We start from the raw sequence: 25,033 nt of genomic DNA, 5'->3' as shown, positions 1-25,033 counted from the left end.
CCTAACCCTAACCCTAACCCTAACCCTAACCCTAACCCTAACCCTAACCCTAACCCTAACCCTAACCCTAACCCTAACCCTAACCCTAACCCTAACCCTAACCCTAACCCTAACCCTAACCCTAACCCTAACCCTAACCCTAACCCTAACCCTAACCCTAACCCTAACCCTAACCCTAACCCTAACCCTAACCCTAACCCTAACCCTAACCCTAACCCTAACCCTAACCCTAACCCTAACCCTAACCCTAACCCTAACCCTAACCCTAACCCTAACCCTAACCCTAACCCTAACCCTAACCCTAACCCTAACCCTAACCCTAACCCTAACCCTAACCCTAACCCTAACCCTAACCCTAACCCTAACCCTAACCCTAACCCTAACCCTAACCCTAACCCTAACCCTAACCCTAACCCTAACCCTAACCCTAACCCTAACCCTAACCCTAACCCTAACCCTAACCCTAACCCTAACCCTAACCCTAACCCTAACCCTAACCCTAACCCTAACCCTAACCCTAACCCTAACCCTAACCCTAACCCTAACCCTAACCCTAACCCTAACCCTAACCCTAACCCTAACCCTAACCCTAACCCTAACCCTAACCCTAACCCTAACCCTAACCCTAACCCTAACCCTAACCCTAACCCTAACCCTAACCCTAACCCTAACCCTAACCCTAACCCTAACCCTAACCCTAACCCTAACCCTAACCCTAACCCTAACCCTAACCCTAACCCTAACCCTAACCCTAACCCTAACCCTAACCCTAACCCTAACCCTAACCCTAACCCTAACCCTAACCCTAACCCTAACCCTAACCCTAACCCTAACCCTAACCCTAACCCTAACCCTAACCCTAACCCTAACCCTAACCCTAACCCTAACCCTAACCCTAACCCTAACCCTAACCCTAACCCTAACCCTAACCCTAACCCTAACCCTAACCCTAACCCTAACCCTAACCCTAACCCTAACCCTAACCCTAACCCTAACCCTAACCCTAACCCTAACCCTAACCCTAACCCTAACCCTAACCCTAACCCTAACCCTAACCCTAACCCTAACCCTAACCCTAACCCTAACCCTAACCCTAACCCTAACCCTAACCCTAACCCTAACCCTAACCCTAACCCTAACCCTAACCCTAACCCTAACCCTAACCCTAACCCTAACCCTAACCCTAACCCTAACCCTAACCCTAACCCTAACCCTAACCCTAACCCTAACCCTAACCCTAACCCTAACCCTAAACCCTAACCCTAACCCTAACCCTAACCCTAACCCTAACCCTAACCCTAACCCTAACCCTAACCCTAACCCTAACCCTAACCCTAACCCTAACCCTAACCCTAACCCTAACCCTAACCCTAACCCTAACCCTAACCCTAACCCTAACCCTAACCCTAACCCTAACCCTAACCCTAACCCTAACCCTAACCCTAACCCTAACCCTAACCCTAACCCTAACCCTAACCCTAACCCTAACCCTAACCCTAACCCTAACCCTAACCCTAACCCTAACCCTAACCCTAACCCTAACCCTAACCCTAACCCTAACCCTAACCCTAACCCTAACCCTAACCCTAACCCTAACCCTAACCCTAACCCTAACCCTAGCCCTAGCCCTAGCCCTAGCCCTAGCCCTAGCCCTAGCCCTAGCCCTAGCCCTAGCCCTAGCCCTAGCCCTAGCCCTAACCCTAACCCTAACCCTAACCCTAACCCTAACCCTAACCCTAACCCTAACCCTAACCCTAACCCTAACCCTAACCCTAACCCTAACCCTAACCCTAACCCTAACCCTAACCCTAACCCTAACCCTAACCCTAACCCTAACCCTAACCCTAACCCTAACCCTAACCCTAACCCTAAACCCTAAACCCTAACCCTAACCCTAACCCTAACCCTAACCCTAACCCTAACCCTAACCCTAACCCTAACCCTAACCCTAACCCTAACCCTAACCCTAACCCTAACCCTAACCCTAACCCTAACCCTAACCCTAACCCTAACCCTAACCCTAACCCTAACCCTAACCCTAACCCTAACCCTAACCCTAACCCTAACCCTAACCCTAACCCTAACCCTAACCCTAACCCTAACCCTAACCCTAACCCTAACCCTAAACCCTAACCCTAACCCTAACCCTAACCCTAACCCTAACCCTAACCCTAACCCTAACCCTAACCCTAACCCTAACCCTAACCCTAACCCTAACCCTAACCCTAACCCTAACCCTAACCCTAACCCTAACCCTAACCCTAACCCTAACCCTAACCCTAACCCTAACCCTAACCCTAACCCTAACCCTAACCCTAACCCTAACCCTAACCCTAACCCTAACCCTAACCCTAACCCTAACCCTAACCCCTAACCCTAACCCTAACCCTAACCCTAACCCTAACCCTAACCCTAACCCTAACCCTAACCCTAACCCTAACCCTAACCCCTAACCCTAACCCCTAACCCTAACCCTAACCCTAACCCTAACCCTAACCCTAACCCTAACCCTAACCCTAACCCTAAACCCTAACCCTAACCCTAACCCTAACCCTAACCCTAACCCCTAACCCCTAACCCTAACCCTAACCCTAACCCTAACCCTAACCCTAATCCTAAACCCTAACCCTAACCCTAACCCTAACCCTAACCCTAACCCTAACCCTAACCCCTAACCCTAACCCTAACCCTAACCCTAACCATAACACTAACCCTAACCCTAACCCTAACCCTAACCCTAAACCCTAACCCTAACCCTAACCCTAACCCTAACCCTAACCCTAAACCCTAACCCTAACCCTAACCCTAACCCTAACCCTAACCCTAAACCCTAACCCTAACCCTAACCCTAACCCTAACCCTAACCCCTAACCCCTAACCCTAACCCTAACCCTAACCCTAACCCTAAACCCTAACCCTAAACCCTAACCCTAACCCTAACCCCTAACCCTAACCCTAACCCTAACCCTAACCCTAACCCTAACCCTAACCCTAACCCTAACCCTAACCCCTAACCCTAACCCTAACCCTGAGTCTAACCCTGAGTCTAACCCTGAGTCTAACCCTAACCCTGAGTCTAACCCTAATCCTCTAACCCTGAACACTGAGTCTATCCTAAACCTTGCTCTGGTTCTAGCCCTAGCCCTAACCCTATGCTGTTCCCTAATGCATAACCTAACTTGTACCCTAACCCATACCTTGCGCATACCCTGAACTTAACCTGTTCCCTAACTCCTATTCTAACCTGTACTCTAACCCTATTTCCTTCCCTAATCCACACCCTAACCCTTTCCCTAACTCTCATCGTTACCCTCACACTGACCCTAACCCTAACCCATTCCCATACCCTACCCCTAATTTTGACCCTAATCCTAATCCTTAATCCTATTGTCTTGTAACAACCTAGCACTCTCCTGATGGTCAAATCCCACAAAGACATAACAAAAACACATCAACTAGCTTATGAAATAGAATCCTTCACTTCCCTGTATATTACTACTTACCTGAAATTAACAGCAGAATAGAAATGAGTATCCACCTCCTGCAAATGTCTCCAAAGCATATAATCCAGTTTTAACGTTGTCACCAAGCGATGTCATAAATTATTACATAAAGCTAAGCAATTTGATAAACAACAATTGTACAATACAGACAAATCACATCATCCCATCCACTTGATTCACCACAAGCTTTAAACAAATTCCACTCCTACTTCGTGGCATAAACACTCATGAAAATAGGACTAGGAACAAATTATTCAGTATGATACAAAGCAGTATAAAAAATGCACAATAAATGTCAATTATCTGGAACAAGGCCCAGAGAGTTCCTTTCACCTCTGTTATTCACTACGGTACAGGAAATTCCAGGTAAATCCAGATGAAAGACAATAAACATAAAATTGTTACATATAAAAGGACATCTATTCACAGACACGGTTGACATCATTTTACATATACATCTTGAAAGCATGAGCAATTAATTGACTAGCTCAATTTTTAAACTGTGAGCAACTCAAGTACTTCAGCAAGTAGACAATACAAAGTATCAATGAATCACAATTTGTCTACATGGACACATTAACAGTGAATAATCTCAAGAATTTAAGAAAATTGTATTTTACATGACGTCAATATTACTAAAATAGTTGAGTCAATTTAATCAAGGTACAAGACTAGTAAATTAAAATGGAAAAGACACCACTAAAAGAAATGAAATACAACCTTGAAAAAAAAAAAAGACGACATCCCATGTTGGTTACAAAACTAAACATGACATGAGTGCCCAAAGCGATCTAGGGAGACAACGTAATTTCTATGACAATTTTGGAACAAACAAAGAAGTTGATTTTAACATTCGTATATGATTTTAGGAACCCCAAAAAGACAAAACAAACTTGAAAAGGGAAAACAAAAGATACAACTTCATATTTTCAAATTTCATGTCAATACAAAGCAATATAAAAAAATGATATTGCCATAAAAATACAAATATAGATAAATGGCAGTACATAAGAAGCCTGAACATAATCCCATTCACTTAGGATCAATACATTTTTGACAAGCGTGAATATTTAGGGTTTTTTTTTTTTTACTACTCTTTCTCACAAATGGTGCTGCATAACTGGCTATCCACATGCAGGGGAATAAACCACATATACCATTAACTCAAACTACATACACTGTGATATGGCCGATGGTTTTATATTACTGATTGTAGTTAAAAAAAATTAAAATCACCAAGCATGAAAGAGACACCTCCTAAATACATGGAGGACATGGCTAGGTCGGCAGAGGCTCCTATGTGGCCAGACTGCCAGCTAGAGGTGGATGCGTGCATGGTTCGACAAGTGCTGGCACCTGCTTCTACTTTTTACGATATGAGTAGGAGTAAGAATGACGGGAGAAACTGTGAGAAGATGCTATCATTCAGTCAGAGCAATGCTGTATTGAATGCCCCAATTATCAGTGGGACAAGTCAGCTTCTGGGTCCCCCAATTGTCCTTAGTATAACTAATAAACACATGCACCGGATATGCGTACTGCACATGCATACGACGTTATGACTACATCACAGATTTGGTCACCTCTGAGGAGCGCCCCAGGTCTCTCTGTCTCAGCGGGGATTATTGACTTTACAGCAGTGCCTACTATTCCAGCTCAGACAATAACATAGTGATGTAAAAGGCCAATCTTTGTGACTTGTTGACAGTTGTCAATGGTTTGTGAACATAGGTGAAGTGGTTGAGCAAGACTTAGACTGTAAATCTAAAGATAGAGGTTTTGCCCCTTTTGGGTCAAGCCCTGTAGTGAATCAACATTATGAAATGCAAATTCTCAAAAAGCAGCTTCTGTTTTGCTAGGGCTTCTCCTACAATTTTATTCTAGATGGCTGGAAAAATAACTGGAAGCCAATTTACTTCAAGATTTACTGTTAACCAAAATGTCCTGTGGTGGAAGCCCACCGATCTACTAAGTAGTTACCTTAACTAACGTGTTTGATTTGCATTCAACTGATGTAGTACAATCTCCTGTAACCCATATTTTCAGAAATTAAATTGTACTTCCTTGAATATTTGAAAGCCCTTGGTGTATATCAAGGTAAATTTCTACTCCAGCACTGATAGAATGAGCATTAAGGGCAGTAATAGTGTGACTGTTAGGATCAGTAATCATCAGACGGTTGTTGTCTATGTTTAAAATCTCATTTTTTAACCTATTCATAAAAATAGAGGAAGTGATATGGAGAATTTTAGCCAAATGTACAGATATATGTTGAATAGCGCTGTGAGGACTGTTAGGGTTGGTAAGTTGATGTTACTGGGTTTTGTTGTATCTCAAATGATTGCTCATTTGAGGAAAAACCCTGATCCTGGTGGGAGGCCTCCTAATAAAACATGATATTGGGGATGAGGATCGTGACTGGAAGTGTTTTATTCCATGTGTGTCATGACGACAGTGTTGCGGTCCATGAGCAGAGTGTGAATAGCAAGATGACAGTGTGGACTGACATAAGTTATTACATTCAGGGTTGTCAGGGTTGTCATGGTTGGATTACACACTGTTATCCATCCTCTATGGACGACCAGGCTATACATGTGGTATTTGGGTTTTGTTAGTCTGCCTCGGCTGCTGACGATGATTCATAACACACCTGTGAATAGTAGTATGCTTAAGGGGGCAGGTGTCGAGATTTTCTGTAACACAGGGGGTGCACATTCATCACATTGATTGGACTGGCCCTGCTGTGTGGGGGATGCCCTGTGTAGCTTCAGTCACTCAGGAAAGACATGTGAGAAGTCCGATTTTATGACTAGGGCTGTTGTCTAAATGGTGGATGCTGTTGGATTAAAAAAATTGTACTTGTTCATGGCTGGAGTATATTAGATTAAAAAAACCCACATAAATAGTATGGATGTGGTGGGTTGTGTTAGGGAACATTGGTTGGGTGCTTCTATAACTCATGCATTTAACTTTCTTATTAGAATGGAAATACCTGTACAATGTGAGCTTGTTAGTGAAATCATGGAATGCTCAGTAGAATGATCATAAAAATAGGGTTTCTTAGCATAGTAGGGATACAAAACAACACTGATAGCTCACTTGGGGGACCATCCATCACCACAGAATGTGGTGTAATGTAGCAGCATGAACACTTTTAAATTCTTAAGGGAACGATCAATTCCTGTGATTCTAGGAATAAGAGTTCTTAGACCTCTTTCATTTACTGTTAAGATAACTCTTTTGTCCAACGTATCAATGTTCTGGTGGGATGCCCGATGCACTGATGGGTAGTGAAACACACACAGGGCTACTGTTAGTGTTGATTTTTTTTTTCATAGGAGATGTATAAGTTGATCATCTCAGAATTGTGGGTAGGATATTCAAAGTCCAAGGAAGGAGATTGTTAGGAGTGTTTGAATGATAACATGGGCTGTATGTGATTGGCCTGTATATAATTCTGTTATCTAGGGATTTTTAAATGCTCCTAAAAATAGAATAATTATGAAAATATTTATTATAATGATATAGATGTAATCTGCTATAAAATACCAGAGAAAACAGACCTGCTACATAGTCTACACTGAAGCTGGATACAACTTTTGAGTCTCTTTCTGTTAAGTCAAATGGAGCTCTGTTAATTTCTGCTACAGTAGAGGTAAATAAAAATCTAACTAGGAGTTGGGAGGGGAAAATTAATCATAGATATTCTTGTGTAATAACTGAGAGTATAAATGATCTATTTATCAGTAGGAATGATAAACCAATAACTGCTAGTTTACCTCACATGAGATTGTCTGTGCTGCTACCCACAGAGCTCTGGTGAGTGTGTATTTTTAATATGAAGGTAATGCAGATCAGAGGGTGGAATACATGGCTAGGCTTCATACAGCCAGTATGAGAAGTGTGCCTAGGTTCACATGAGCAGACAGTGGACAAGGAACGGGAAGAGGAGCTCCTAATGTGGAAGCCATGGTTAAGGCCAGCATTGGTGCAACTATATATATATGTAAATTGATGTATTATATATAATTTAACACTATATATATATAATGTATTTTTTATATATATATAATATATATATATATTATATATATATATATAATATATAAATTGATGATGTTTGGGCCTCTCCAAATTTTATGGAATCTAGGACTTCCCTTCAAATAATATGAGAAGTGAAACATGGATTAAAACTGTAATAATTAGTAAAGGAATGTAGATTATAAACCTATTCTTAGGAAGAGGACTTAGGCTTCAGGAAATAAAGGTTTTGGTTTGATGCAATAGCTGAATTCTGCTACCCTAACAAACCATTTCTACAGTAGAGTATGTATAAATTATCTAAATTGTATTGTATCACCAATTAATTTGAAGGTGCTTTTGTAAAGCAACCCTTAACTCTCCTGTCCTCTCAGACTGGGGCAAACCAGTATAACACCTAGAAACAAGTCAGGATGACTCCACCCTGAACTCACATCTCATAGAACCTCTAACCATCGAGTTAACCACTTACAGCAGTGACAGCATTGGGATATTCTGATCCAGTTCCGAAGCTATAAACCCTATTGTTGAAATGAACTATAAATTTGGATTGAACTGTTATCCCTGGAGCACCTTGTTCTGTTAATCAACGTATTGGATCAACACATGCCACAGCATTTTGAATAGCTGGTCTAAATGTTAATCACTTGCAGTTTGGATTTTGTTTTATTCACCGGCGCCACCACAATCAAATTTTTTAAACCATTAAAAGTTGTGTTATTCCTTAATATTCAGTTACTTACTTTATAGGTTAAATGCCTAAAGCACCATAGGAGCTTCTCATTTTATATGGCTCCCACCGCTTATTAGGAAGGTCAATTCCACTGATGAAAAGAGATACTAAAACCTTGTTGGGGCCATTCTCCCAACTCCTTATTTGGAAAACAAGTGATTATGCTACCTTGGCAGGGTCGGGGAACCGTGGCCATTAAACATGCCCGTGGTCAGGCAGAGCCTCTAAGGCCAGAAGTGCTAGACGAAATCTTCCTGGTAAACAGGCAGGACTTGTGATCACCACGTTGCTTTTACTTTTTTTTTAATCTTTCCTAGAAATTCATACCTGTGTTAGATTAAGAATTGTTTTTATAAATAATTAAATATCGATTAGGGTTAATTTTACTGTAAACTATCAGTAACTTATTCATTCTGATATAAGCTTATGCAAGGAGAAATATTTCCTGATGCTTTTACTAATTAATAGATTAGTTCAGTATTAAATTGAGGCCTTTCTTTTCTTTCTTTCTTTTTTTTTTTTTTTTTTTTTTTGCTATTGGTATTGTGATGAATGTGTTCTTGACCTTGAATACTTGCCCTTTGGAGGGGGACAGGTGGCAAATAGGTTTATTAATTTCTTTATTGGGGGTCCTGGGGATTGAACCCAGGACCTTGTGCATGCTATGCACACACTCTACCTCCGAGCTATACCCTCCCAACCTTGAATATTTTCTTAATGCGTGGCTGTTTTTAAGCCAACTACAACATTGTTTATACTGATACTCTAGAGTTTTTATCCTGTAACTAAAAGCCTGTACCTTTTTTAAGAAATATTAAAAATTATATTAGAAGTTATATTCTTAATAATTAAAACTGAACTAAAAGTCTTTTCTGAATAACCTGCTGTCAGCCACCTTCTTAGGTTGATTACCTCTACTCATAGATCTTCCATTTTACATATAGATGAATCTGTTCCACTAAACTGTTCATAAGTACCTCATCTGGGTTCAAGGTACTTATTTCATCATTCCCTAGTGGTACTTTATGCTACCAGATTTAAATGTCTATTTTCTATGCATTAGATGTTAAATGAATCTTTAATTTACTTATGACAGTTAAATTTGGTGGGAAGCCTCGGTTAGTTTTAGTTCAAACTTTTCATGAAGTATGGAATTGACAGGGTGTAAACCAGGTGCTTTTTTAAAAACTACACTTTGATGTAACCAAGCACACTCTCCAGTGTGCCCACCTTGTAAGGAACCCGGTCCTCTTTAATGTCTACTACTTGTTAACGGGTTATGAAAATTTATCGCTATTTGAGGAGGGTGATGGCCTGAGTGTGCTTGCTTCATGGCCTGACTGTATTGGGCACTCTTAACTTACAACTAAGTTCTCCTTTGGTATTTCATCACAATTTTGTATATATTATTTTGTACTCAAGGTAGAAAATGAAACCCTTATCTTCCCACCCCGTAGGTTACACCTAGAACTAACGTTCTTATATCTGATCATTATGATCACTGTTGCTCCTTTGGGGGGTTGCTGAAGATGCTGGTACACAGACATACAGACTGTGTTCATGAGAGTGGTGAGTTTTGTCAGGTTTTGTGGATTATAAACACCATAGGAAGCACCACGAATCCTTTTAGTTTTTTGTATTATGCTACTATTCATCTGGCCAATAATTTTGATTTGGTTTGTTTCCCTTGAGTGACTTCAAGGTTCATCCACATTGTAGATGTGTCAGAATTACCTTAGTTTTAAAGGCTGAATCCTACTTAAATGTGTAAAATAATTATTTTATTTTGATTTAAAGATAAGTGTAGTTGGATGTCTACCCCCATACTAACACAATGATACGACCTTGAATATTTACTGACCTGTAATACGGAAAGTTAAAGTCACTTTAGTAGCTCATTTTCACTTTAGCTATGGCTTTGCACACCGTAGCTCAGACTTAACTTCATTTTGCAATACTCTTTAGCAAGTGCCACACTGACTTTCTATTATTTGAGGTTCATGTTACGACACTGGTGCCTGGTGTGAAAATTTACCAACCATAATTTGTTATAATAACCTAGTCAAACTTTCATTTATGGCTTAATTTTTATCATTGCCACTACCCATAGGGCCATGGGTCAGCGAGGCATTGAAAGATACGTCTAGGGTGCTTGATACCTGCTCATTTTACTCTTTTAAAATATTTAGAGGGCATTCTCATGGGAATGCAGAAACTTGCATGTGTAATTTTATTACAAGTTATTAGAAAGGCTGGAATGAAATCTATATGTTTATGGAGTTAGAAAACTCATCCAGACATTTTCACTGCCTTGCTTTAATTATTAAAGCTGCATCAACAGGTTGAGTAGGATTTTTGACATAGGAGATTTGTGTATTTAACTGATATCTTGATATTTGTTACAGTAGTCCACATTGTGGTAAAATTAGTATTAAAATATATAATATTTCTTTTGGAGACTATTACAGTATACTGTATTTTTAATTTTATTCCAAGTAAGTAGCAGATCTAGGGGTATGCCTATCGATATAAGCCTTATATATCTAAACAGTTGGCAGATAGTTAAAAGGCCACTTTGCAGTTATAGTAACTGGGTGGTGAAGTAAGGGCAGTATATTTGTTAGACGAGTCAGTTGAATCTTACATAGTTACATCCTTTGCCTTGTTTGGGGGGGTGGTTGGCAAGGTGATAAGGACAGACAAAGTATGAGATTAAGCAGTAAGCAGGGGGTTGATACAGCAAGCTATTTACTGATTTGCATGTGGACGTGGATGTGTAATTTCTGAATGTCCTGTGACCACTGACTCAATAACGTTATGATGGTCATTGATGTTGGTAAATAGCATTCAATTTAAGCTGAGCTACAGGTTCCTTGACTGTGTTAAGGTCTCTGATGACCGTAACTGAGTCACAGCATTCCCCCAACGACTATCACTTGCTTCAGCAACTTCCCTCATATACATACATACATGGCAAAAAATGTAACACAGGTGTCCAAACAAAAAATGCTACACTACACTAATAGTCATGGTAGTATGATTTGAAACAGCTCAAAGGTAGAAACTATTCAAATATCCAGCAATGGATGAATGGATATGCAAAGTACAGTGGATCCATAAACTGTCATATAATTCTGCCATTGAAAGAAATAAAGTAAAATGATGCAGCCACTCTGGAAAGCACTATGGTGGTTCCTCAGAAACTTAAACATAGAATTAATGTATCATCTGTTGATTCAACTTCAGGGTATAAACCCAAAAGGTTTGAAAGCAGGGGCTGAAAAACACATTTCTATAGCCATGTCCATACCAGCCCTATTCACACTGCCCAAAAGATGTAAGCAACCCAAGTGTCCATGGATGGATGAGTCCATACACAAAATGTAGTATATACACATTTAAATAGGATTCAGCCTTTAAAACGAAGGTAATTCTGACACATGCTATAATGTGGATGAACCTTGAAGTCATTTAAGGGAAACAAACCAAATCAAACCAAAAAAGGACAAACATTCCATGATTCTAAGATGAGGTATCCGTGTAAGTCTAATTCAATTACAAAGTGTACAATGTGCTTGCCAGGGGGTTAGGAGTTCCTGTCTAATGGATAGTTTCAGTTGGGGAAACTCAAAAAGTAGTGGAGGTGAATGCTGAGAATATTTCTACAACAATGTAAATGTAGTTAATATCCAAAAACTAAATGACATAAACGTAATGAAACTATATACTTACAGCACTTTAAGTGGTAAATGTTATACGGAATAGATTTAATCACAATGAAAAACATGAAGTACTGATATTTGTTACAACAGGGATGAACAATGAAAACATCCTAAGGAAAAAGAGGCCATAAAGAAAAGTCCACCCAGATCATACTCATCTTGTGCCCTTTAATTTGATCAAAGTTGGGGAAATAAGGGAAATTCTCGAGAACAGTCCTGGGGGGGGGAAACACTGGATCAGATTGGGAAAACCCATTGCCATATAGTTGGAGCAGGTGCTGACAGTGGAACTGAGCCTGTGGACTGCATTATGAAGTGAAAACCATAATGAATCCTCATTTGCATGTTATGTGGTGACACAGAGAGAGTGTCTCTACTCAAGGCAAAAACACACTAGAGATTGTCATGAGAAGTGGCATACGTGCTACATCAGTGATGAGTGAGAAACCTGAGCTTACAGATGAAGAGTACACTGTCCTGCTACTGCACATATTCTGTATGTTTAAAATTATTGGAAAATAAATAATTTTTTTAAAATCAACCATGTCAAAATCATTACAGGAAAGCAGAGAAAACATCAAGCTTCACTATAGAGCCCAAGCCTTCTCCAGTTCCAGTTGATCCAAAATGGTTAAGCTGATCACCGTTGCAGGAATCTACATATTATTAAGAGACACCATAAGATAATATCATAAGCCACTGTGTCTTGGTTGTTGTGAATGACTTGGATGTGATTAAAAAAAAAGCAGCAATTTTGAATTCTACTTTTCCACATCAAAATACAAAAAGGAAAAAACCTGTTAAAAAGAAATAAATAACTTTAGTAAAGCTACATGATACAATATCAATATACAAAAAGTTGACTGACTTTCTATACACTAATAAAGAAGTTTCAGAAAGAGAAATTAATAAAGCAATTCCATTTAACAATTGTACCAAAAAAAAAATACCTAGGAAAAAAATTAACCAAGGATGTGAAAGGCCTGCACATGGAAAGTTAGAAAACATTATAAAGAAACTGAAGAGGATGCACACAAAATAAAAGCTGTGCTCATGCAGTAGAAGAACATTACTGTAACATTCATGAAGCCTAAGCAGTGTACACATTAATTGCAAACTCTACCAAATTCAAACAGCTTTTTTTTTTTTTCACAGAAACAGAAAACAAGAAATCCTACCATTTGTATGGAACAAAAAAGAACCTGGAATAGCCTGAGTAACCTTGAGAAGGGAGAACTCAGTTGGAGGCGTCTCCCTCCCTGGCTTCACACGACACTAGGAAGCCACAGTCCCCAGCAGAGATACAGTAAGATATTGGCACAGAAACAGGCACATGGACCAGAGGCGCAGAACAGGGAGCACAGGAACAAACCCGTCTTCATGCTGTCAGTTAGTCCATGGCGAAGGAGCCCAGAACACAAAGTGGGAAAAGGACAGTCCCCTCAACAAACGGTGCCAAGAACATGGGGCACCTTACCCCAAAAATGACACTAGACGCTGTCAACACTGAACACAAAATCAAGTAAATTCAAAAATTTTCCACCTCAAGCCCCTCTTCTGCTGGATCCTCTGAAAATGGACCCCCTCAGTTGTAATCATGCACAGGAAGCCTCTCCCCACTTTTTCCTCACCTTTTATTCCCACAGCGATGCCTCCTGATGATTCTTTTTTTTTTTTTAACATTTTTTATTGATTTATAATCATTTTACAATGTTGTGTCAAGTTCCAGTGTGGAGCACAATTTTTCAGTTACACATGAACATACATATATTCATTGTCGCTTTTTTTCTCTATGAGATACCGTAAGATCTTTTATATATTTCCCTGTGCTATACAGTATAATCTTGTTTATCTATTCTCCTGGTGATTCTTGAAGATGTCTGGCTCCTGTCTGGGTAGACTTGGTTGGTCAAGTGTTGTCCTGAAGCTGAGACCACAGTGGGTCCTGAAGAGATCCAGCCTCCACCAGCCCCGCAAGGAGCCAAGTTCCCACAGGAGCCAAACCCACCAGTGAGACACGTACACCTTGAGGGTCAGAAAGACAGTTTGGCAGTTTTTTCTAAAGCTAGTCAATGCTAACCTGAGAATCCAACATTGCACTTCTAGTATTTATACAATTGCTTTGAAACAGTGTCCAAAAAAAGAAAAAAAAAAAATAACTAGCATGCAATTATACAGCTACTCTACTCATAATGGCTAAAAATTTTAAAAAATGAGGCTGTCCTTCCATGCATGAATACATAAGCAAGCACCCATGGAAAGAGGGCAAATGACACCTAAAATATATCTCTTTGGCGTGAAGATTACAATGGGCAGATTTCTTAAAATATAAGACACATGAGACTCTATGAAACCCAAGTCAAGACTGCCTTTTATGAGGCAAATTTACATTTATAAGGGAAATCTCCATTTGAAAAGTAATCTCCCTTTCTGTACCAGGAATAGAAGGAAGACTAAACTCAGAAAACTTATCAATCGAGAAGGCTAAGATTTCAATCTATATAATGAACATAACCTTCGTTTCTCTTGCTGTTAGAGGAAGATGGCATTTCGGGTGATGTCTTGGGCTGTCTCAGGGAACTACTCAAATTCCTGGGCACCTCCCAGGCTCAAAGCAGGCACCCAAGTCCTCGAACTTGTTTGTACAACTATGTGAAGGTTGTTAACACCACAGAAATGTGTGCTTGAAATGATTTCAATTAAAAGTATCATATGCATTTTTAGTCACAGTGAAAATACTGTAGGAATGTAGGATTGATACAACTTACACCATTAACAAACACTGAAAATATCCCTAGTGAAAAGATCCGTAAAGAAAAGTTCTCCTGGTCACATGGTCACCGTGTGTGCTTTACATCCATCAAGGTTGTCATAGTGAGAGTCTCAGTAACAAACCCAGAAACAGAGAACAAGCAGCTGGACCAAGTGGTGACAGCTGAAGGGGGCCGGCGGGTCACACAGTAATGCAGACGCTACACGGCTTCTTCACTGGTGGGTTATATGACGGCTCCTCGGGGGACTACCCCTGTTTTATGTAAAACACCCTATGGTATTTTGTATAAAGGGACAACTGTGAGTAGTTTTTACCATCAAAGAAATTACTGGAAAGTCCATCACTTTTCAAAGCAACCATATCAATACCACAGCAGAGAAGTTGATAAGACAGACATCAAACCTTGTTCTAGAAGCCAAGACTCACCCAGACCAAGGCCAGCCAGAGTTGTGATGCTAATCACCCATGTAGGAATCCACTTGTTATTAAGAGGCACTGTGGGAGGAGTACACCAGTAGCCACCGAGTCTTGGATCCTGTGCATGACCTGGGATGCAGAAGAAACAGTGAGATTTTAAAATTACAATTTTCCACAACACTTAACAAACAGTTGCTAAAATAAATAAATTCAGTGAATTTCAATATGACATCAATGTACAAAAATCAGTTGCATTTCAAGGGGTAGGGTATAGCTCAAAGTGGTAGAGTGCATGCTTAGCATGCATGAGGTCCTGGGTTCAATTCCCAGTCCCTCCTCTAAAAATAAATAAATAAACAAACCTAATTACCTCCCCCTCAAAAAAACAAATCAGTTGCATTTCTATACAAATAATAACCCATCAGAAGGAAAATTTAAGGAAGCAATCACATTTATAAATGTATCAAAAAGAGCAAAATATCTAGGAACAAATTTAATGAAGGATGTGAAAGACCTGTACTCAAAAAACTAAACCACTGAAAAAGAAGTTAAAGACACAAATAAACAGAAAAAATATTCTGTACTCATGGATTGGAAGAATTACTAGTATTAATTTATTGATTCTACCCAAAGCTATCAACAAATTCACTGCAACATCAATATGATATTCAATGATATTTTTCATTGAAATAGAAGTAACAATCCTATTATTAATATAGAACAACTAAGGACCCTGAACAGCCAGAGAAGTTCTGAGAAAGAAAGACACAGTTGGAGGCGTCACCCTCCTTAACATCAAACTGTATCACAGAGCTGTAGTAACCACAACAGTAAGGAACTGGCACAAACACAGACACATGGATGAGAGGAACAGCATAAAGAGCCTATAAATAAACCTGCGTGGCTGTGGTCAGTTAATTCATGAAAATGGGGCCAAGGACATACAAGGAGGGAGAGACACTCCCCTCAATAAACATCACCAGGAAAATGGGACACCATGCGCCAAAGGACATCACTGGTCACCATCACCATTGCACACAAAACCAACTAAAATCCCACAGTTTTTCACATCAACCTCTTTCTGAGTTTCCTCTGAAGACAGAATTCCCCCAGTCAGTTGCACACAGGAAGCTTCTCCCCACCTTTTTTTTTTTTTTTTACTTGTATGGTGCCTTTTCACGGTGATGCCCAAGAAAACTCAGCCCATGACAGCATGGACACAGCCCCACTCTCTAGAAGATGAAGCCATGACAGTCCTGAAGAGATCAAGCCTCTGCCAGCTGTGCAAGGGGCCAAGTCCATGGGCAGAATGCACCTGTGCCCTGTGGGTCAGAGGTGGATTTGGCACGCCACTGTGGACCATCAGAAAAGTTCAGGGAACGCTGAGCTCACAAAGCCCAGGGACCTCATCCTGAATGCAGTTCTGCTCTATGTAGTGCCTTTGGAAATCCAAACTGAAACACAGCCAAATAGTTCATTATGCTGTCTCAAAAACTGGTTAAGGAGCAATTAATTAAAAAACGTATAGAATGAAGAGAACATAGACACAAACTTTACAACTGATAGCAAAATTCACACAAGATTGCCAGTAGACAAATTTAAATGGCAAAACTATAAAAATCTTAAAAGGAAAAGGGAGAAAATCTGTAAGACCTTGGGTCTGGTGATGAGTTTTAACTCGCAACAACAAATGCCTATCTACAAATCAACACAGAATTAATGATGTGGACTTTATAGAACTATAGACATCTACTCTGTGAAAGGTCTTATTCATAAAGGCAAAGAGAAACCACAAACTAGGAGAAAGTATTTGCAAAATGCGCATCTGATAAAGGACTTGTACTCAAGTTATACCAATAAAATCTGGAAAAAACAACCCCATTAAAAGTGGGTAAAGATAGAAACAAACATCTGGGTAAAGAAGGTATACAGATAGAAAATAACCATACAAACATATACTCAAGATCCTAGTGGAAGACAGGTGCGGCCAACTTTGGAAGACAGTTTGACAGTTTCTTCCAAAGCTAAACACTCTCAACTTAGAATCAAAAAAAAAAAAATCATCTCTTGAATTTAGACAACTGATTTGAAAAACTGTTCAAGCAAAAATTAACATCAAGTAATGCAGAGGAGGTCTATTCATAATGGCTTAGAAACTCAAGTGATCAGTACGTCCTGAATTACTTGAGGCCAAGAGTACAATAAGTAGATAGGTTTCTGGCAGATGTTCTGGGTGACTTCATCAGGTCAAAACTTGGGATTTGACTCAGGCTGAGATGTGATACAATAGGTCACAATTTCTGAATGGGCTCCTGGATCCATTTGACAGAACTCTCTTCTCAATACCAACTCCATGTTGATTATCCTTTGACAAGTGAAAGAATCAGTCTGCAGAGGCTACATATGCACTACATGACACAATTTATATGAACTTCAGAGAAAGGGAAACTAAGAGATGGTAAACAGGTCGTGTGGGAGTTCTGAAATGTTCCATATGATACTTCATGGTGGACATTTGCCATTATGCATTTGTCTAAACCCACAGGTTTGTATGACCCAACAAGTCAATTCAGTGATCAAGTAAGTAGTAGTGTCACAGGATGGAGTACAGGATGTAACACAGGCTCTGTATTAGAAATGTGTGAAAACACTCACTGCTGCTGGTGGAGCAGAAGGTGCCAGCCTCAGTAACTGCAGGAATGAACAGAAAGTGTAGCCTAAAGGGAAAACATACTGCACGTAAACAGTGGGATCTGTGAGATCCATCCCACAGGGGCAGGAGCTAAGAACGCTGAAACCATTCATCTGGAGCAGAATGAGAAATGAATTGAATGGGTGGAAGATGGTGGGAACCAGGATTCTACTGTCTGACTGGGAGTTACAGATAAGCAGGAGGAAGATGTACCCTGTCCATAAAATAATGGATCATGTTGGAGGCATCAGTATAAACCCATCTTCTGCTTAATATGAATACAGACATTTCCACATAGAAATCTTTATAATTACGAGTGTATAATATTGGGAAGGGGGAAATTTCACTCTCTATCCCTCTTGTGGCTGTACTAATAATAAAACTAACACAAGACAGAGCAGCAGAAGAAAAAGACAATTTAATTCCTACACACAAAAGTCTCACAGAAATAAGAAGTAAGAAGTAGTGAAGACAGGCAGATTTTATACATCTAGAAAACTATAAATTTGTTAGGAATTGACAGCCTAAAGAAATGCAGCTTTTGGGTACTCAATGAAAAATCTAAACAGAGTTTGGGCTTGGGCTGGTAAATTAAAGAAGTTACAAGATATGTTTATATGCCCTTCTGAACCTTTCACATGACAGGCTTATTTCCTGCTTTTAGGGAGATACAGCGGGGGTCAGAGTGTCCCTCTTGCTTTGGCCATTTCTAAGTAACTTAAATTTAAAACACTATGTGGTTGTGGCAGATGAATGAGGGATGGTAGTCCCTGAGCAACAACAATACACTAAGATGGGAACACATGCACACATTTCCTTGCATTGTCAGCTGAGAACATTTTCCTCCCATATGTAAGTTCTTAATACCATTCTTTAATTAAAGGAATCGGGACTCTTTGAAGAAATGGCTTATACTAAGACTGAGACAGTCAATATATGAGCCAGGATCATCTTGAATCTTGTATCAGAAAGTAAGAAAGTACCAGGGGAGAAAAAACCCAAAAGATGGACTGATCTCAAAGGAAACAGGGGCCAGTGAGAGAGTTCTCAGTAGCCAAAGCAGGAATGAACTGAGCAACCAAACCTGTGGTGCTGGATTATAGCCAAAAGACTAAAATAAATATCCAGGCGTCCACAATGGTGAAGTTAAATGATGACATAGGTTGTTGGGGATTTTCTTAATAAATGGGATTGAATGGAGAAATCCTATGCAGAAGAATTCCTAACAATCCATGACATTCATCAAGGAGGTGGAGCTAAAGCCCCCTCACCTGAAGTGTAGGTTCCACATAGTGACCTTCTGTTTAGGTCAGAAGCAAGAAAAGTCCGAGAGCCCCCCTGCTGGGCATGTATCCAGAGCAACACTAATGTGAAAAGACACATGCACTAACTGATTTTTTTTCTTTTTTTTACCACAGATGGCAAGATTAAATTGGGGAGAAAAGTGTGTTTTCAACAAGAGGTACCAGGCAATTGTCTATTCCAGTGAAATTTTTTCATTTCTAAGAGAACTGAAATTGGATCCCTGCTTCATACCACATGCAAAATTAACTCAAGATACATAAAAAGCTTAAATTTAAAGAGTGGTAAAGTGACAATCAGCCGTCATCTGCTGATTCCACATTTGCAAAACCAGTCTCCTTCAGATAAAAAAATAATAATAATAATTTGAGAAAGTTCCATAAAGAAAAACTTGAACTTGTGGCATGCCAGAAACTATTTAAATAACATTATATTTTCTTCACAATTATTTACATACCATTTACATTGTATTATTTAGTATAAGTGATCTAGAGATGATTTTAAGTATACAGGAAGCTGTGCTTAGATTATTTGCCAAAACTACACCATTTTATATAATGGATTTGAACACTGACATATATTTAGTATCCACAGGGTGTCCTGGAACCAGTACCTCACAGATAGGGAGAGAAGCTGTATAAACTCTCAAAGAAACAATAGGGATAAGTCATCATGACCTTGGACTTAGCAATTTTTTTAGATCTGATAACGAACACAAGGAAAGAAAAGAATAAATTACCTTTCCTCAAAATTAAAGACATTTGTACATCGAAGATGCTATCCAGAAACTGAAAAGACAGCACACAAAATCAAAGAAAATATTTGCACATTATATACTTGAAAAAAATTTTATCAAGAATATATCAAGAACTTTTACAACCCATAAAAAGACAAAACAAACCCAATTTTTAACATGGTAAAAGGACTTAAATACACCCTTCTCTATATGTAAACTAAAAAATGTACAGTATATTGTATATATGTATTTACATGCAATATAATGTATATGTGTAGTCAAATAGTAATCGTCTACCCAATAAAAGTGAAAAATAAGAAAAATCAATCAATAAATAAAATTAAATAGTTTTTAAAGTAGACCCTTCTCCAGACAAGACAAATAGTCAACAAGCACATGAAAAAATGTTTAAAATCAGTCATGATGGAAATGTAAATGAATACCATAATGCCATGCCGTTTCAAGCACACTAGAAGCCCTACAATCCAGAAAACTAAAAACAAATATTGGCAAAAATGTACAGAAATTGAAACTTTTAAACATTCCTTGAAAAATTGGAAAATGGTACAGCCCATGTTTCCAGTTGGTCATTTCCTCAAAAAGATAAACATACAGTTACCTTATGGTTCAACAACTACACTCCTAGATATAGACCCCAAAACATTAAAAATAGGTGTTCAAACAAAAAAAGGCACACAAATATTCACAGCAGCACTATGCGCAATGGCCCCAAAGGTAGAATAATTGAAATGTCCATCAAAGGCTAAACAGATAAACAAAGAGAGTACATCCATAAACTGCCATGTTATTCTGCCATATGAAGGAATAAAATGGTGCAGCCACGGTGGAGAACCATACAGGAGTTCCTCAAAAACTTACACATGGGGTTGACATGTGATCCATCAATGCCACTTCAGGATATATGTTCGAAATATTTGAAAGCAAGAACTGGAATAGAAATGGGTACACCCATACCCATGGCAGCACTAATCACAACAGCAAAAGGTGGAAATAACTCACCTGTCCATCAGCGGATGAATGGATAAACTACATGTGTTGTACGCACAGTGGGATACTGCACAGCCTTAAAAACTAAGGAAATTATGACCCATGCTGCAACGTGGATAAATCTTGAAGTCACTATGCTAAGTAAAATAAGCCAGACAGAGAAGGACAAATATTACAGGATTCCCCTTATTCAAGGAATCCAGAGAAGTCAGATGCAGAGACAGAAAGAGTGTCACTGCCAGGGGCTGAGGGGAGTCAGTGTTCACAGGACACAGGGCTTCCTTCACTTGGGGAAAATGAGTAAGTTCTGGAGATGGATGGTGAGGCATCTGTACAACAATGTGAATCTAGTTAATACCATAGAACTGCATAGTTAAATGGTTTAAACGGTAAATGTTATGTTTTGTATTTTTTATGGCAATGAAAAATGTGAATGAATCACTAATGATTCAAACTGGATACAGATTGAAAACATTCTAAGTGAAAGAGACACACAGAAGTTGCCACCAGATCATATTCATCTTGTGCACCTTAAATCCATTAATATTTTGAAAAAGAGGGAAACTCTCAGTAATAGTTTCAGAAAAAGAAAACTGGCACAGAATGGAAAAAAGGATTTCTGTAAGTTGGGGCAATGGGGAAGGCTGAAGTGGGCCTGTGGATGGGATTACAAGGTGAACCATACAATCTCTTCATTTGGGGTTTATGTGCTGGTTCCCTGGGAAAGTATCCCAGTGTTATGTAAAACCTACTGGAGTATTTTTTATGAAGTGTCAAATGTGAGTACTGCATAATGCTATTTAAAGTATTTTATATGGAACTTCATAAGAAAACTTTATAAGAAACTTTATTAGAAACTATATTACTTTTGAAAACAACCATGTCAATACCACACCAAAAAAGCAGAGAAGACATCAGATTTCCCTACAGAGGCCCACCCTTAATTTGACCCAGTTCACCCAAAGTGCTGATGCTAATCGCCCTTGCAGGAGTCCACATGTAACTTAGAGGCACTGTGGGAAGATTAGGAGCCACTGTGTCTTAGGTGCTGTGGATGACCCGGATGGAGTCCAAACAGAGTGAATTTTGATTTCTAGTTTTCCACATCAAACCATCAAAAAACTGTTAGAACTAATGAATCATTTCAGTAAAGCTACAAGGGACAAAATCAATACACAAAAATCAGTTGTCTTTCTATACGTTAATAATGAAACATCAGAAAGAGACTTTTTCAAAAAATCCCATTTACAATTGCATCCAAAAAAATACCTAGCAATAAACTGAATCAAGGCTGTGAAAGCCCTGCACAGAAAATTCTAAGACACTGAGGAAAGAAACTGAACAGATGCAAATAAATGGAAGGATACCCTGTGCTCATGGACAGAAAGAATTAATATGTTAAAATGTCCATTCTACCCAAAGCAGTGCTCAAATTCAAAGCAAGTCTCATCAAATCATTATGCCCTACACTAGAAAATAACAGAACATCGTGAATTGACTACACTTCAATAAAATAAAATAAACTTCAGTGGTATTTTTCACAGAAACAGAACAAACATTCCTAACATTCATGTGGAAACACAAAGGACACTGAACAGCCAAAGAGATTCTATAAAAGGGAAACAGGCTGGAGGCATCTCCTTCCCTGACTTCACACTGCATTACAAAAGCACAGTCACCAAAAAATGGTGGAATTGGCACAACAACAGGGACATGGGCCAGAGAGAGTCTGCAAATAAACCTACGGGTATGTGGTCAGTTAACTCACAAGAAAGGAGCCAGGAACCTGCACCAGGGGAAGGACAGTCCCCTCGATGAATGGCGCTGGGAAAACAGGACACCACACGGCAAAGAAGGACACAGCACACTCTCTGCACCGCCCACAAAACCTGACTAAAAACCCACAGCTTCCCACATCCAGCCCTTCCTCCCCCGGGGCCTCTGAGGAGGGCCTCCCCTCAGCAGTCAGCCCCTCACGGGAAGCTTCCCCTCACTTTCCCTCACTTTTCCTTCCTCCTCACCTTCCCTCAGTGCAGCACCTCCTGTTGGGTCCTGAGGAGACTGGGCTCCTGTCAGCGTGGACATAACCCCCTGTTGTCCCAAAGCTCCGGCAGGTCCAAAGGAGATGCGGCTCCAGTCAGCTGCGCAGGACGCCAGATCCTCAGGCAGAACGCAGGTGAGTTCCCGCCGCAGCTGGGGGAGGCGGGATCCAGGCCCGGCCAGCCAATGGGAAAGCGCGGACCCAGCAGCCCTCACAGCCAGCTGAGGCCCCGCCCTGACAGTGGCTCTGCTCAATCCTTTACACTGGAAATTCAGACTGAAATAGAGCCAAATATCCATAACTTCTCCAAATACTTAAGAAACAATCAATTGGAAGCCATATGGAATGAAGTGAATGGAGACACAAACTTTAAACCTTACATCCTTGTTTATTGAGCTTTCATGATAACATGCTATAAATGACTTCCTCCCTCCCCAAGGCCTTGCTTTTGTTTTTAGCTGAAGGTGATATTTAAATGATGCTTTTGGCCATTTCAGAAATGGACTCAGTTTTCTTGGGTATCTCCCCTGTATACAGGATGTATGCATGTTATTAAACTTGCTTCTTTTTCTCCCTGTAATCTGTCTTATGGGAGGGGGGCAATGTTAACCAACAACCTAGAAGGAGACAGGGAAAACTGGTTTTCCTCCCACACATGCAGTGGAATACTCCTCAGCAATAGAAATTAAACCATCAACCCCAGAAAGGCACGGGTAAATCTTACTTGTATATTACTAAGTGAAAGAATCCAGTCTGAGGAGGCTGCACACAGTATGACCCTATTTATGACAATCATGGAAAAGGCACAATTATATACATAAGCAGATCATAGAGTGGGGTTGGGGGGCTGAAGTATCCCATGTAAAACTTTAGGTTGGTGTCACTGTAAGTATGTCTAAGCCCACACCTTTGTACAGCCCAAAGGTCAATCATAATCTACTCAAATTTAGCTGTTTAGGGTGTAGCAGCATCGCAAGATGGAACACACAATGTGACAGAATCTAACTGTATTAGAAATAGGTGTAAAAACTCAGTCAGTGGTGGGGCAAAAGGTGCTGACCTAAGTTAACTTTGGAAATGCACAGAATAATTCTGCAAAGGCAGAATGGACCATTGTTAAACTGTGGGCTTTGTATTATAAAGTTCTTTCCGGGGTGTAGTAGCTAACAATTCTGAAACCACTGTGAATGGAACCTGGAAAAGAGAAATGAGTTGATAAAGGGCAGGTGGTGGGAGCCATGCTTCTCACTGTGGGAATGGGAAATCACAGATAAGCAAGGGGAGAGCCTTGGCCCTCATACTCCTGAATATGAGCTTCCTGGACAGATGGTGTGGGGAGTGGAATGGGAGGGGGAAGGCACAGTTCTTTACCCTGGGAAGGTCCTACAGATGTAGGAACCACACACACCTTCCTTTCCCCCATACCTGCTGGAAACACTCAGGCCTTTGAAATCAGCTAATGCAGCTTTTAAGACATTCTCACCCCAAGGCAGATAAAGGAGCATGAGGGTCTTGCACCACCCCCAAGCTGTCCCAGAATCCAGGCCCTGGAGGGTGGAGCCAGGATGGGGTATCTGGATCTCTGACCAGCAGGCCAAAGCAAGGAAGAAGACCAGTCCTGAGGGCAGGGGTCCCCTGAAGTCTGTAAGCCTGGTGCCCTGATGGGATTCATTCCCTGTGGGGACATGGGCGGGGCCTGCAGTGATTCTGTTTTCCACCTGTGCCCCTTGGATGAAGCCAGGGCAGAACTGGACTCAGGGATCCACTGGCAGTGTTTCAGTCTCACACAGTGGCTTTATAAAGGAACAGGAGAGTGATGCTGAGCACCTGACAGCCACTCCTCTCTGGCTCTGAGCTGCTTCCATCAGGACCACAGTCCCCTGCATGGATTCTGCTGTAAACCACCTGCCCCCACTCAGCCTCTCCCCTTCCACCCTGTACCCCCCTTCCAGGTCAGATGCATCTGTCTAACCACTGCATCCTCCTCTCACCTTGAGGCTAAGAGGCCCCTCACAGGACTGTGACCCTGCAACTCCCCACACCCTAGGAGGCAGCCCTGCCTCCC

The 25,033-nt window shown here is 40.3% G+C and overlaps 1 long non-coding RNA gene across 1 annotated transcript; it reads right to left on the bottom strand.

Annotated features, from left to right (window-relative positions):
* Nucleotides 1-13,160: 13,160 nt before the first annotated feature.
* Nucleotides 13,161-23,093, bottom strand: LOC135319884 (uncharacterized). Its single transcript, XR_010378879.1, has 3 exons — nt 22,949-23,093; nt 15,199-15,318; nt 13,161-14,024 (listed from the first exon to the last, which is right to left on the bottom strand). It is a non-coding gene; the product is annotated as an uncharacterized LOC135319884 (long non-coding RNA).
* Nucleotides 23,094-25,033: the final 1,940 nt, after the last annotated feature.

Source organism: Camelus dromedarius, chromosome 33, assembly GCF_036321535.1.
Source record: "Camelus dromedarius isolate mCamDro1 chromosome 33, mCamDro1.pat, whole genome shotgun sequence".
In the NCBI taxonomy this organism is placed as follows: Eukaryota; Metazoa; Chordata; class Mammalia; order Artiodactyla; family Camelidae; genus Camelus; species Camelus dromedarius.
Note: the sequence above shows the minus strand (reverse complement) of the source record. Positions and strands in the feature narration are given on the sequence as shown.